This window comes from Sminthopsis crassicaudata, chromosome 3 (assembly GCF_048593235.1).
Source record: "Sminthopsis crassicaudata isolate SCR6 chromosome 3, ASM4859323v1, whole genome shotgun sequence".
Taxonomy (NCBI): domain Eukaryota; kingdom Metazoa; phylum Chordata; class Mammalia; order Dasyuromorphia; family Dasyuridae; genus Sminthopsis; species Sminthopsis crassicaudata.
Window position 1 is genome coordinate 179,613,954 of NC_133619.1, and position 14,527 is coordinate 179,628,480.

Here is a 14,527-nt window from a genome sequence, read left to right on the forward strand (position 1 = left end):
AACTTCAAAGGGGGAATGGGGGGCTCTAGCACAAGCCTGTGGGGACACCAATTATTTTCTGGCTCAGCCTTCGCCTGGAGCTGAGGGGAAGCACCTGGATGCAAATCTCTAAGCCAGTCCCTTGTCATTCTGAATTGCCCTCCAGGTATGGAATGGCTGCTCTGCTCCTCCAGGAAGATCCAAAAGACTTCAGCAGGGCCACTTCCTAGCTTCTCTGGGACTTCTCTGGCTAGAACACAACAGACCTGCTGCTTGTTAACCCCCAATAGCTCGTTGCTCCCAGACTTTCAGACCGTCCCAAGCCTCTGATGGCAAAGGTCCTGGTTACAGTTGTTTCACAATCTCAAAGAAGAAGAAATCTGCCTCCCTCTCTTATTCCCAAACCCAGATAGGATATAGCCAGCTTTACCCATCAGCAGTATGGGCTAGCTGCAAATAAGAGAAAAATTTAATTTACCCATTAAGTTTGCCAACAAGTATTTCTTTAGATTAACGAGCTGGCAAATCTAATCACCAGATAGCACAGAAGAAACTGGGAAATATCACTAATCATGTGGAAGCTGAAAGAATGACAACTTGACACTTTTGGAAACAGAAAAAAACTTTTTTTTTTTTTTAAAAACCCCATCAAACTCCGCAACATCTGTCCCCTTCCCCCCACCAGTACAATAAACTCCAAAGTATAGATCAAAACTCCCCAACAACAATCAGCAACATCATCTGTCCCCTTCCCCCCACCAGTACAATAAACTCCAAAGTATAGATCAAAAATCCCCAACAACAATCTAAATCCCGTTTGAAGTGGATCTTCAAGGCCCGAAAACATGTGTTCAATATCGCCAGCATCTGGTCACATCTGGTTCAGTATCTCCTTTGCTTCAGTATTGGCTTATAGGTTGCCTGAAAAGGTAAAATGTTACAGCATAAGTGAAAGATATGTGTCCTTTTAATATACTGGAAAAACCGTCCATAAACTGCAATATTTTGGGGGGGGGTGTATGTATATTTTAATCCAGCTGTTCATTCTCTTCTGCCTATAAATCTCTTTTCTACCTATAAATCTCTTTTCTGCTCATAAATCCCTTTTTTAAACTAAAAATCTCTTTTCTATTATAAATCACTTTATTATAAACCTCTTTTCTACCTATAAATTGCTTTTCTTCCTATAAATCTCTTTTCTACCTATAAACATTTCTACTACAAATCTATCTTTTCACTTATCTATCCATCATTATCTTTTTAACTATGCATCAAGTGTATCTATTCAATCTATTTGTGTATCCTATCTATCCCATCCATCCATCACCAGTTTTCTATGTATCTAGTCTATTGGTCTATTTGTCCACGCATCCATTCTCATATTCACATACTACTCCCTTTGCTGTCAGGATCCAACTGGGTTGTTGTGGCGAGATCATCACCTTTAAGTCAGAAAAGTTTGGGTGTTCTCCGGCGCGTCACAATGAGCATCACACAATGAGGTCTCCATGGCCAAGGTAAGCAAGGAAACTGCTCATCAGATGAGGATTGTGCCAGGCTTTATGCGGAGGTTTTCTTTTAAAAATATTTTTTAGGAAACCTTTTTATTTTAGAAAACATATGAAGGGGAAAGTTTTCAACACTGAGCCTTGTGAAACCTGCTGTTCCAACATTCCCCCTCCTTCCTTCCACCTCCTTCCCTAGATGACCGGTAATTACATGTTAAATATGTGAAAATATATGATAAATCCAATGTATATAAAAATATTTATGCAATTATCTTGCTTATGCAGAGCTTTTCTTCCTACTTCTTTTTTTTGTTGTTGACATCATTTTCCGCAATAATATATAAACTTTGAGGGCAAGACCATTTTGTTTTTAATTTTATGTCTCCAGGGTCTAGTGTAACATATGACACATAGCAAGTCTGTAATATATGTTTGCTCCTTGTTTATTTGTGCTTTGCTGATTGAGTAGTCTAAGGCTGATGGATGAGGTAGGCTACCAAATGAATGATACGGTCACAAAAGACACAGAGACCAGAAACTGGGGACATGAGTAGAAGCAGCCAGCGGTAAAGGGAGCTAAGCCCACATATTGCTCTTGGGATGGAGCCTAGGGCCACAGTGAAGTCCCCGGACCTCTTTATCAGGTACCTTTCATCTTGGAAAATTTGGAAAATACCCCTTGGAACGATGCAGATCTTGGATCCCTTTGTTAATTAGGAGAGGGTTGTCTGTACAAGACACGTCCAATCTTATGCCAAGGTTATCATGTTAGATCCATAGGATAGTAAGTCTGGAAGAGGTCACAAGCAACATGCCCTGAGAACAAGATCTGCTTAATACAGCAATAAATCAAATCTTGCAACAACTGGGGGAAGAGATTGAAGCTCACATTAAACAGAAGCATTTGCTTGGAGAAATTGTAGGGTAAAGACCCTTTTCAATGAAATCAAACGATGTGTTCCAATCGTCAGGCAGCCGAGTCCCCTGAATAAATCCAACCAATTTAAATCGAGGGCTAAGAACAGGCCAGGATGTCTCCCTTTTAGGAAGAGTGAATTGAAGGGGAGTGGGTCTGGAGCTGCTGAGGTTAGAGGGAGGTATGGCCCTAATCCAGGTTGTGGAGAAACCCTGGCAAATATTTCTCCTACCAGGCTTTCCACAAAGATAAAAGGTGATAGGGACATTCTAGCCTTAAGAAAGTGCTTTGTACAATGCCTGGTAATCATCTTCATCATCCCCATTCCAGTCCCCAGCACCCTCACCATCTCACCTAGCACAGCGCTCCCCATTTGCTACCTCCCATGCTAAACTTTGCATTTATCCCAGTTGGATCCTCCTCTCAAACTTGGAAGTGGGGGTATTCTTTTTTCTCCCTTTTAAAAATGAGGCAGCTGGGCAACCTCTCCCTGGGTGACAAGGCCAGTGAGCCTTGAGGCCACATCTGGCTTCAGGCCTGGGATCTGTCTGCTGCACTGGGCATTTGATGAATGCTTGGTGACTAAAAACCAAGAACATTACCACTGCCTCACTGGCTCAGACCTCCAACTTACCCCTCCCCTCAGTAACCTGTCTCTGCCCCGTGAAGCCCAAGGCTGTGCCATGGACACTGGAGCGGCTGCATCTCCTGGTAACCAATGCACAATGAAGGAAAAGCACTCAGCGCCTTCCCATGCCAGTATCACGGCAGCCGGGGAGCTCCTTCTCTGCTCAGTGAGCATGGGTAAGATTTAGAGCCTTCCAGGAGGCGGAAGGGAGTCTAAGCTGTTTGCAGAGACCTTCCTAAAAGGATGCCAGGGTGACTCCCTACAATTATTTACCATTCATTCTTGCTTCATGATTGTCCTGAGTAATGGAATTTTTGAGTTTGCAGACTAACAGGGATTAGAGCTTGGTGCTGTGGGATGCAAGGCCTCCCTTTGTGTGTCTGTGTGTGCCTTACATCCCAGGGAGTGCATTCTGTGGATCTATGAGAAATTATTCTGTCTGTATTAATAAATACAGCCAGGCTTTTAAAGAAGTAATTGGCAACAGAGAAGCAACAAGTGCCTCTGGCATTGCCCACAGAATTAGAACTGGTTCTTCACCAGCTCCAAGGTGGAGGCTGATAGTTCTGTATGGGTTCCTCACAGAACCACAGCTCAAGTAACTAAGGAGTAGGCCTGGGGAGACTCAGCCAGGTCTATCCCTCCTTCAGTTTCCCAAAGAACTCAGAGCAACCTCAGGTTGGAAAGAGGGGACCAACAGAGTGACCTCATAAAGAATGGAGACATTTCCAGGATCAGAGAGAGGGGGAAAATTCCAAGTTCCTAGTTCAGAGGTTCTCAACCTGGGATATATCAGCTTGATTTTCAAAACGAATTGTAATAATGAATGTCGAAAACTATCTTTACCTGTATTTGGAAAAAAATAAAATACTATTGAGAAAAAACATATTTTAAAACTGTATTTCAGTAATACTGATTCCCTTGTTATCCTGTTCCTTTATTTTAACCATTTAAAAACGACTATTCCTAGAAGAGGCAGTCACCAGACTGTCAAAAAAGTCCATGATCCAAAAAAGTTAAGAAAGAAAGGATGTTAAAAAGAAGACAGGACTCGACTTTAGACTCTGTCTACTACTGTGTGCCTGTAGTTGTCTGTATTTGAAACAAAAATTGTTAGTCTTAAAAATGGAAAGGGAGAACTCACCACTAATGAAGAGGAAATTAGAACAATATTTAGGAGCTAATTGGCCCAACTTTACAGCAATAAATTCGATAACTTAAATGAAATGGAAGAATACCCTCAAAAATAAGCTTGCCCAGATTAACAGAGGAAGAAGTAAATAGTCTAAATAGTCCCATTTCAGAAAAAGCAATAGAAGAAGCTATTAAGCAACTGCTGAGAAAAAATAATCCCCAGGACCAGATGGATTTACATGTGAATTCTACCAAAAATTTAAAGAACAACTAACTCCAATGCTTTATAAACTATTTGAAAAAATAGGGATTGAAGGAGTCCTACCAAATTCCTTTTATGACACAGACATGGTACTGATACCTAAACCAGGTAGGCTGAAAACAGAGAAACAAAATTATAGACCAATCTTCCTAATGATGATAAAATCTTAAATCAAATATTATGAAAAAGACTACAGAAAACCATCCCCAGGATAATAAACTATGGCCAAGTGGGATTTATACCAGGACTGAAGGGCTGGTTCAATATTAGGAAAACTATTTGTAGAATCCACTATATCAATAATCAAATTAACAGAAACCATATGATCATCTCAATAGATGAAGAAAAAGCATTTCATAAAATCCAACATCCATTCCTACTAAAAACGCTTGAGGGTATAGGAATAAATGGACTATTCCTTAAAATAATGATTATATATTTAAAACTGTCAGCAAACATCATATGTAATGGTGATACACTGGAACCTTTCCCAGTAAGATAAGGAGTGAAACAACAGTTGCTCACTATCACCATTACTATTCAATATTGTATTAGAAATGCTAGCCTGGGCAATAAGAGCCCAGAGATTTTCAAGGAATTAGAGTAGGTAATGAGGAAATCAAACTATCACTCTTTGCAGATGACATGATGGTATACTTAGAGAACCCCAAAAACTCTGCTAAAAAGCTATTAGAATAAATTCAGAGCTTGAGCAAAGTTTCAAGATACAAAAAAAATCCGCCTAAATCCTCAGCATTTTTATACATTACCAACATAATCCATCAGCAAGAGATACAAAGAGAAATTCCATTCCAAACAAATGTTGAGAGTATAAAGTATTTGGGAATCCATTTACCAAAGAATAGTCAGGAATTATATGAGAAAAATTACAAAACACTTGCCACAAAACTAAAGTCAGATTTAAATAATTGGAAAGACATTCAGTGCTCTTGGATAAGCACAGCGAATATTATCAAGATGACAATACTCTCTAAATTAATCTATTTATTTAGTGCTACACCAATCAGAAACTATTTTAATGACCTAGAAAAAATAACAACAACATTCATAGGAAAGAACAAAAAATCGAGAATTGCAAGGGAAGTAATGAAAAAAAAAAATCAAATGAAGGTAGCCTAGCTGTACCTGATCTAAACTATATTATAAAGCAGCAGTCACCAAAACCATTGGGTGTTGGCTAAGAAATAGACAAGTTGATCAGTGGAATAGGTTAGCTTCACAGGCAGAGATATTGAATAAAAATAGCTATCTAGTTTTTGACAAACCCAAAGATCCCAAATTTTGGAATAAGAATTCATTATTTGACAGAAACTGCTGGGAAAACTGGAAATTAGTAGGGCAGAAACTAGGCATGGACCCACATTAACACCAAATACTGAGAAAAGATCAAAATGGGTCCATGATTTAGGAATAAAGAATGAGATCATAAATGAATTAGAGGAACATAGGATAGTTTACCTCTCAGACTTGTGGAGGAAATATAACTTGCGCAGATTAACAGAGGAAGAAGTAAGAAGTCTAAATAGTCCCATTGCAGAAAAAGAAATAGAACAACTTATTAACCAACACCCTAAGAAAAAATCCTCAGGAAGAGATGGATTGACATGTGAATTCTACCAAACATTTAAAGAACAACTACCTCTAATACTATATAAAAAATTTGAAAAAAAAAAGGAATTGAAGGAGGCCTACCAAATTCCTTTTATGCCCCAGACATGGACTGATACCTAAAACCAAGTAGATTGTAAACTGAGAAAGAAAACTAAAGACCAATTTCCTTCTTGAATATTGATGCTAAAATCTTAAAGAAGATATTAGCAAAAAGACTTCAGATAATCATCCCCAGGATAATACATTATGATCAAGCAGGATTTATCCCAGGAATGCTGGGTTGGTTTAATATTAGGAAAACTATTAGTATAATTGTCCACATTAATAATCCAATTAATAAAAACCATATGATCATCTCAATAGATGCAGAAAAAGCATTTGATAAAATTCAACATCCATTCCTACAAAAAACACTTGAGAGTATAGGAATAAATGGACTATTCCTTAAAATAATAAGGAACATATATTTAAAAGCGTCAGTAAGTATCTTATGGAACCTTTCCCTGTAAGATAAGGAGTGAAACAAGGTTTCCCACTATCACCATTATTATTCAATATAGTACTAGAAATGCTAGCCTTGGCAAAAAGTGCTGAGAAAGAGATTCAAGGAATTAGAGTAGGAAATGAGGAAATCAAACTATCACTCTTTGCAGATGACATAATGGTATACTTAGAGAACCCCAAACACTCTGCTAAAAAGCTATTAGAAATAATTCAGAACTTTAGCAAAATTGCAGGATATAAAATAGATCCACATAAATCCTCAGCATTTTTATACATTACCAACACAATCCAACAGCAAGAGATACAAAGAGAAATTCCATTCAAATAACTGTTGATAGTATAAAATATTTGGGAATATATGAAACAAAGGAAAGTTAGGAATTATATGAGCAAAATTACGAAACACTTGCCACAAAAAGGAAGTCAGATTTAAATAATTAGAAAGACATTCAGTGCTTTTGAATAGGCCGAGAGAATATAATGAAGATGACAATACGCCCTAAACTCATCTATTTATTTAGTGCTATACCAATATGACTCCTAAGGAACTTTTTTTAAAGACCTAGAAAAAATAACAACAGAATTCATATGGAACAACAAAAGTTCGAGAATTTCAAGGGAAAGAATGAAAAAAAAAATGAAGGTGGTCTAGCTGTCTAGCTGTACCTGATCTAGAACTATATTATAAAGCAACAGTCACCAAAACCATTTGGTATTGCTTAAGAAATAGACCAGTGGAGTAGCATAGGTTCACAGGGCAAGATAGTGAATAAAAATAGCAATCTAGTGTTTGACAAACCCAAAGATCCCAACTTTTGGCATAAGAATTCATTATTTGACAAAAACTGCTGGAAAAACTGGAAATTAGTAAGGCAGAAACTAGGCATGGACTTAACTTAACTTAACACCATATACTAAGATAAGATCAAAATGGGTCCATGATTTAGGCATAAAGAATGAGATCATAAATAAATAAGAGGAACATAGGATAGTTTACCTCTCAGACTTGTGGAGGAGGAAGGATTATGTGACCAAAGGAAACCTAGAGATCATTATTGATCACAAAATGGAAAATTTAGATTACATCAAATTAAAAAATTTCCCCGGGGGGGGGGGTGGAAACAAATGCAAACAAGATTATAAGAGAAGTAACAAATTGGGAAAACATTTTTACAGTTAAAGGTTCTGATAAAGGCCGCATCTCCAAGATATACAGAGAATTGATTCTAATTTATAAGTAATCAAGCCATTCTCAAATTGAAAAATGGTGAAAGGATATGAACAGACAATTTTGAGATGATGAAATTAAAACTATTTCAACTCACAAGTTCCAAATCACAAGTGTGAGATACCACTACACACCTGTCACATTCGTTAAGATGACAGGAAAAAATAATGATGAATGTTAGAGGGGCTGTGAGAAAATTGGGAAAATAATGCATTGTTGGTGGAGTTGTGAAAGAATCCAACCATTCTGGAGAGCAATCTGGAATTATGCCCCAAACGTTATCAAAATCTGCAAATCCGTTGACCCAGCAGTGCTACTACTGGGCTTATATCCCAAGGGGAATACTAAAGAAGGGAAAAGGACCTGTATGTGCCAAAATGTTTGAGGCAGCACTTTTTGTAGTGGCTAGAAACTGGAAAATGAACGGATGTCCATCAATTGCAGAATGGTTGGGTAAATTATGGTATAAGAATGTTATGGAATATTATTGTTCTTTAAGAAATGACCAACAGGAGGAATACAGAGAGCCTTGGAGAGACTGACATCAATGGATGCAGAGTCAAACGAGCAGAATTAGGAGATCTTTATACACTTCAACAATGATACTGTATGAGGATGTATTCTAATGGAAGTGTATATCTTCAATATGGAGAAGAGCTAATCCAATTCCAATTGAGCAATGATGGACAGAATCAGCTACACCCAGAACCTGAACACTGGGATATGTAAACTGTGAGCATTTTTTTTTATTTGTTTGTTTTTTATTTTTCTTTCACAGATTATTTTTACCTTCCGAATACAATTCTTCCTTTGCAATAACAACAACAATAAAATTTGGTTCTGCACATATATATATTGTACCAAGAATATACTATAAGATATTTAATATGTATGGGAATGACTGCCCTCTATGGGAGGGACTAGGGGGAAATAGGGGAATAATTCAGAACAGAAAGGAGTAGAAGGGATAATGTAGCAATGAAAAATTATCTATGCCTATGTACTGTCAAAAAATGCTACAATTAAAAATCAATAAAAAATAATAATAACTTGCTGGCATTTGTACTAGTTTATAATTATTATCTCATTTGACTCTCACAACAACTTAGGCAATAGGGATTATTATAAACAAAGTTTCACTATTGAGAAAACTGAGGGCAGATGTAGAATGACTTGTTTAACGTCAAAACATATAGTAAGTTTTGGAAGGTAAATTAGACTCTAAGTCTTCCTGCCTTGAAGTCCCTGCCCTCTATCAGCTGTACCATCTCACTTTCACCCTTTCTGGTGTTGTAATGGTTAAGTTGTCTGCTCCTAGAAGGGCAAGAAAATTGGTCATAGGCACTAGGAATACTTAACAGTACTCCTAGTGGGAGTAATAATAGTAATAGAAGTAAGAGTAGCAATAGTAGTAGTAGTAGTAGTAGTAGTAGTAGTAGTAGTAGTAGTAGTAGTAGTAGTAGTAGTAGTAATTATAGTAATAGTAGGGAGAAAGGAGTAGTGGTAGTAGTAGGAAGTGGAGGAGTAGAAGAAGTAGGAGTAGTATGAGTAGTAACAATAATAGGAGGAGGAATAATAGTAGTGATAAAAGTAGTAGAAGAGTAGTAATGATAAAAGTAATAGTAATTGGTAGTAGTACTAATAATAATAGCAGTAGGAATAAAAGTAGTAGAAGAAGTAGTAATAGCAATAGTAATAATAGGAATGGGAGTTACACTAGTAGTAGGAGTAGTAGGAGTAGGAGTAGTAATAGTAATAGTAAAAGTGGTAGCAGAAATAATAGTAGTAGTGGTAGTCAAAGGAGTATTAATAGGAATAGGAGCATTGATAGTACTAGAAGCAGGAGGGAAGAGATCTAGAAGGAATAATAAACAGCAGAAACGAGAACATAAATAAATTAGAGGATCATAGGATACTCTACCTCTCAGACTTGTGAAGGAGGAAGGAATTTGTGTCCAAAAAAGAACTAGAGATCATTATTGATCACTAAATAGAAAATTTTGATAAAATCAAATTACAAAGTTCCTGCATTAAAAAAAAAAAAAAGAAAAACTAATGCCAACAAGATTAGAAGGGAAGTAAGAAATTGGGAAAACATTTTTGCAGTTAAAGGTTCAGATAAAGGCCTCATCTTCAAAATATAAAGAGAATTGACGCTAATTTATAAGAAATCAAGCCATTCTCAAATGGAAAAGTGGTCAAAGGATATGAACAGACACTTTCCAGATGATGAAATCAAAACTATTTTCACTCACAAGTTTCAAATCACAAGTCTGAGATAGCATTACACACTAGTCACATTTGTTGAGATGACAGGAACAAATAATGGTGAATGTTGGAGCGGTTGTGAGAAAATTCGGAAAATGATGCATTGTAGGTGGAGTTGTGAAAGAATCCAACCATTCTGGAGAACAATCTGGAATTATGCCCCAAACGTTATCAAAATCTGCAAATCCGTTGACCCAGCAGTGCTACTACTGGGCTTATATCCCAAGGAAATACTACAGAAAGGAAAAGGACCTGTATGTGCCAAAATGTTTGTGGCAGCACTTTTTGTAGTGGCTAGAAACTGGAAAATGAACGGATGTCCATCAATTGGAGAATGGTTGGGTAAATTATGGTATAAGAATGTTATGGAATATTATTGTTCTGTAAGAAAAGACCAACAGGAGGAAAACAGAGAGCCTTGGAGAGACTTACATCAACTGATGCAGAATCAAACGAGCAGAACTAGGAGATCTTTATACACTTCAACAATGATACTGTATGAGGATGTATTCTAATGGAAGTGTATATCTTCAATATGGAGAAGAGCTAATCCAATTCCAATTGAGCAATGATGGACAGAATCAGCTACACCCAGAACCTGAACACTGGGATATGTAAACTGTGAGCATTTTTTTTTATTTGTTTGTTTTTTGTTTTTCTTCACAGATTATTTTTTACCTTCTGAATACAATTCTTCCTTTGCAACAACAACAACAATAAAATTTGGTTCTGCACATATATATTGTACCAAGCATTTACTATGAGATATTTAATATATATGGGAATGCCTGCCCTCTATTGGAGGGCATGGAGGGAAGTAGGGGAATAATTCAGAACAGAAAGGAGTACAAAGGATAATGTTGTAAAAAAAAAAATTACCTAATGCATATGTACTGTCAAAAATGCTATAATTAAAAATTAATGAAAAATATGAATAACTTGCTAACATTTGTACTATGTGTCAGGCACTGTACTATTTTATAATCATTATCTCATTTGACCCTCAAAACAACTTAGGAAATAGTGATTTGTGTAAACACCGTTTTACTATTGGGAAAACTGAGGGCAGATGTAGGATGACTTGTTTAAGGTCAAAACAGATAGTAAGTGTTGGAAGAAAATTTAGAACTCTAAGTCTTCCTGCCTTGAAGCCACTGCCCTCTATCCACTGTACCATGTCATTGAAACCCTTGCTGGTGTTGTAATGGTTAAGTTGTTCGCTCCTAGAAGGGCAATAAATTGGTCATGGCACTAGAAAATTTAACAGTACTCATAGGAGGAGTATTAAAAGTAATAGAAGTAAGTGTAGTAGTAGTAGTAGTAGTAGTAGTAGTAGTAGTAGTAGTAGTAGTAGTAGTAGTAGTAGTAATAGTATTTATAATAATAGTAGGGAAAAAGGAATAGTGGTAGGAGGAGGCGTAGAAGAAGTAGTAGTAGTATGAGTAGTAAAAGCAAATTAAGTAGGAATAATAGTAGCAGAATAAGTAGTAAAAGCAATAGTAATAATACTAGGAATAGGAGTTACACTAGTAGTAGTAGAAATAGTAGTAATAGTAATAGTAAAGGTAGTATTACAAATAATAGTAGTAGTGGTAGTAGAAGGAGTATTAATAGGAATAAGAGCAATGATAGTAGTAGTAGCAGGAGGAAGAGAACTAGAAGGAATGGGAGTAGTATGAATAGTAACAGTAATAAGAGTGGGAGTAATTGTAGTAGTTGGTGGAAGAGTAATAGTAGTAATCTTAAGAGTGATACTAATAGGAGTAGGAAGAGGAGTAATAGTAGAAGTAGTAGTAATAATAATAGGTGTAAGAGTACGAGTAATAATAGTAGTAGTAAGAATAGTATCTGACATTTACACAGTGCTTCACCATCTCCAAAGTAATATAGACCATGTTTTCTCTGATGCTACCCCTAAGGCTCAGACCCACCCTTATGGGAACAGCCAGACTCTCCCATCCTTGAGCCAGGGAGATGCATGTCCTGTTATTTAGGGTTCAGTACCTGTGTTCCAGGCTTCAGGGAAGAAACAAGATCTTTCACCATTTTGGCTTCCGATATCGTTACCCCACCAACCACAAAGAGGATCTGCAGTGGATGGTCACCGGGATGAGGTCGGCTCACCTGTAACATTCACCATAACAAGGATGGGGTCAGCCATCAGACAAGCATGTCAGGTTAATATATGACTCATTAATGATCAAATAAAGATCTTACGTTAGGACATAATGTTCGTAGATTTTCAGCTGTGGAATCAGAACTTTAGAACTAGAAATGTAGTCTCCTTGTGGTCGTGGAGCTCAAGTATCTCATTTAACATGTGAGGAAACTGACGCTCAGGGAGTTTAAGTGATAATAAAAAGTCATGCAGGTAAGAAATAATCAGCACAGCAAAATTCCACTTGTTTAATGTTACTTTATTACAGTGTCTTTCCCGTATCCCATCCCACCACCTTTTTTTTTTTTTTTTTTAAGAATTAATATGTTTAGCTATAGGTTAAAAGATTGAAGTATGGAAATATACACACACATATATGCACACACATACACACATATGTAATGAACACTTAGAGTTAACATGATAGTATAAACAGGATCTGTTTGACTCTTGTCTCTGCCTTTTACAACCTGTATGCGCTGGGACAATATACTAAATATACTTAACCACCCTGAGTCTCAGTAACTTTCTCTGTAAAATATGGAAGCAGAAACCCTGAAATATTCCCGCCAGCTCAAAATCCACGATGCTGTGACTCTACTTGAAACCAAATATTTCTCAAAGGCTTATTCTCGGTGGAGCAAAAATGATTGTACCATTCCCATTTTACAGATGAGGAAATTGAGGCAAACACAGATTAAGTGACTTGCCCAGAGTCCTACAGTTGGTGTTTGAAATCAGGTGCTGATTCAAGTGTGGTCCAACAGTGTTATCCACTGTACCAGCCAGCTGCCAATAATTTTAGAAAAGGTCTTCATCTATATGTAACTGAATTCAACAAGCATTTATGAAACCTCTAATATGAGCAAGTCATCTTGTTTCTGGGAACCAGGCATAGGATGATGAAAAAGAAAATAGTTTCTGAACTCAAAGAATCTGCTTTTGATTGTTTGTTTGTTTGTAAAGGTAGGCTCTCTATTTCCCAGATTATTTGTACTTCTAGTACATATAGGGTTAGTCAGCAACCTGGCCCTACCTTCAACTCCTTATTAACACTGACTGCAGGAGGGAAACTGAAGATAGATTATCTCTATATAGCTGCTTTACCTTCATGAACATGCTAAATCCCAGTTTATGTAGATCACTGAGGTCCGAAGACATGCCTTCAATATCACCAGCATCTGGTCACAAGTGGTTCAGTATCTCCTCTGCTTTAGCAGTGGCTTATAGGATGCCTGAAAAGGTAAAATGTTACAGCATAAGTGAAAGATATGTGTCCATTTGATCTACTGGAATAACCATCCACAAACTGGAATTTTTTGCGGGTGGGGGAAGAGGGAAGGAAAGAGAAGTCAAATATTTCCCAAGCCAGATAGAAAGCAACCATTTTAGCTTCTATAATATTGAAGAATAAAATATAATAGTTTAATACTGACCTGAAGGCAGTCTCAATCTTTGACAGGAGCACTTGGTATGATGCTGATGAGGACCAGAAAGGATCTCTTTTTCCAGTAATTTATTTACTGATTTACCTAACCCTCCATTGACTCAATCATTATCTATGTATATTTAATGCAGCTATTCATTCTCTTCTGCCTATAAACCCCTTTTCTACCTATAAATCTCTTGTCTACTTAAAAATCACTTTTTTTATCTAATAATCTGTTTTCTACTTATAAATCGCTTTAATTACTATAAATCTTTTCTACTTATAAATTGCTTTTCTTCCTATAAATCTCTTTTCTACCTATGAATCGCTTTTCTTCCTATAAATCTCTTTTCTGCCTATGAATCGCTTTTCTACTTATAAATCTCTTTTCTACCTATATATCACTTTTCTTCCTATAAATCTCTATTCTACTTATAAACTTTTCTACTATAAATCTATCTTTTCACTTATCTATTCATCATTATCTTTTTAACTATGCATCAAGTGTATCTATTCAATCTATTTGTCTATACTATCTATCCCATCCATCCATCACCAGTTATCTATGTATCTAGTCTAATAGTCTATTTGTCCACTCATCCATTCTTCTATACACACATCCTACTCCCTTTGCTTTCAGGATCCAACTGGGTTGTTGTGGCTAGATCATCACCTTTAAGTCAGAAAACCTTGGGTGTTCTCAGGCATGTCACAATGAACTAGAGCATGTCACAATGGGCATCACCCAATGAGGTCTCCATGGCTAAGGTAAGCAAGGCAACTGCTCATCAGATGAGGATTTTGCTCAGGCTGTATGCAGAGGTTTTCTTTTAAAAATATTTTTTAGGAAACCTTTTTATTTAAAAAACATATGAAATGGC

The 14,527-nt window shown here is 36.7% G+C and overlaps 1 long non-coding RNA gene across 1 annotated transcript; it reads right to left on the reverse strand.

The window, feature by feature from the left end:
- Positions 1–583: 583 nt before the first annotated feature.
- On the reverse strand, positions 584–14,308 carry LOC141560881 (uncharacterized). The gene is made up of 5 exons (XR_012487862.1): positions 13,654–14,308; positions 13,325–13,452; positions 12,064–12,183; positions 2,136–2,277; positions 584–900 (listed from the first exon to the last, which is right to left on the reverse strand). It is a non-coding gene; the product is annotated as an uncharacterized LOC141560881 (long non-coding RNA).
- Between the last annotated feature and the right edge of the window lie 219 nt (positions 14,309–14,527).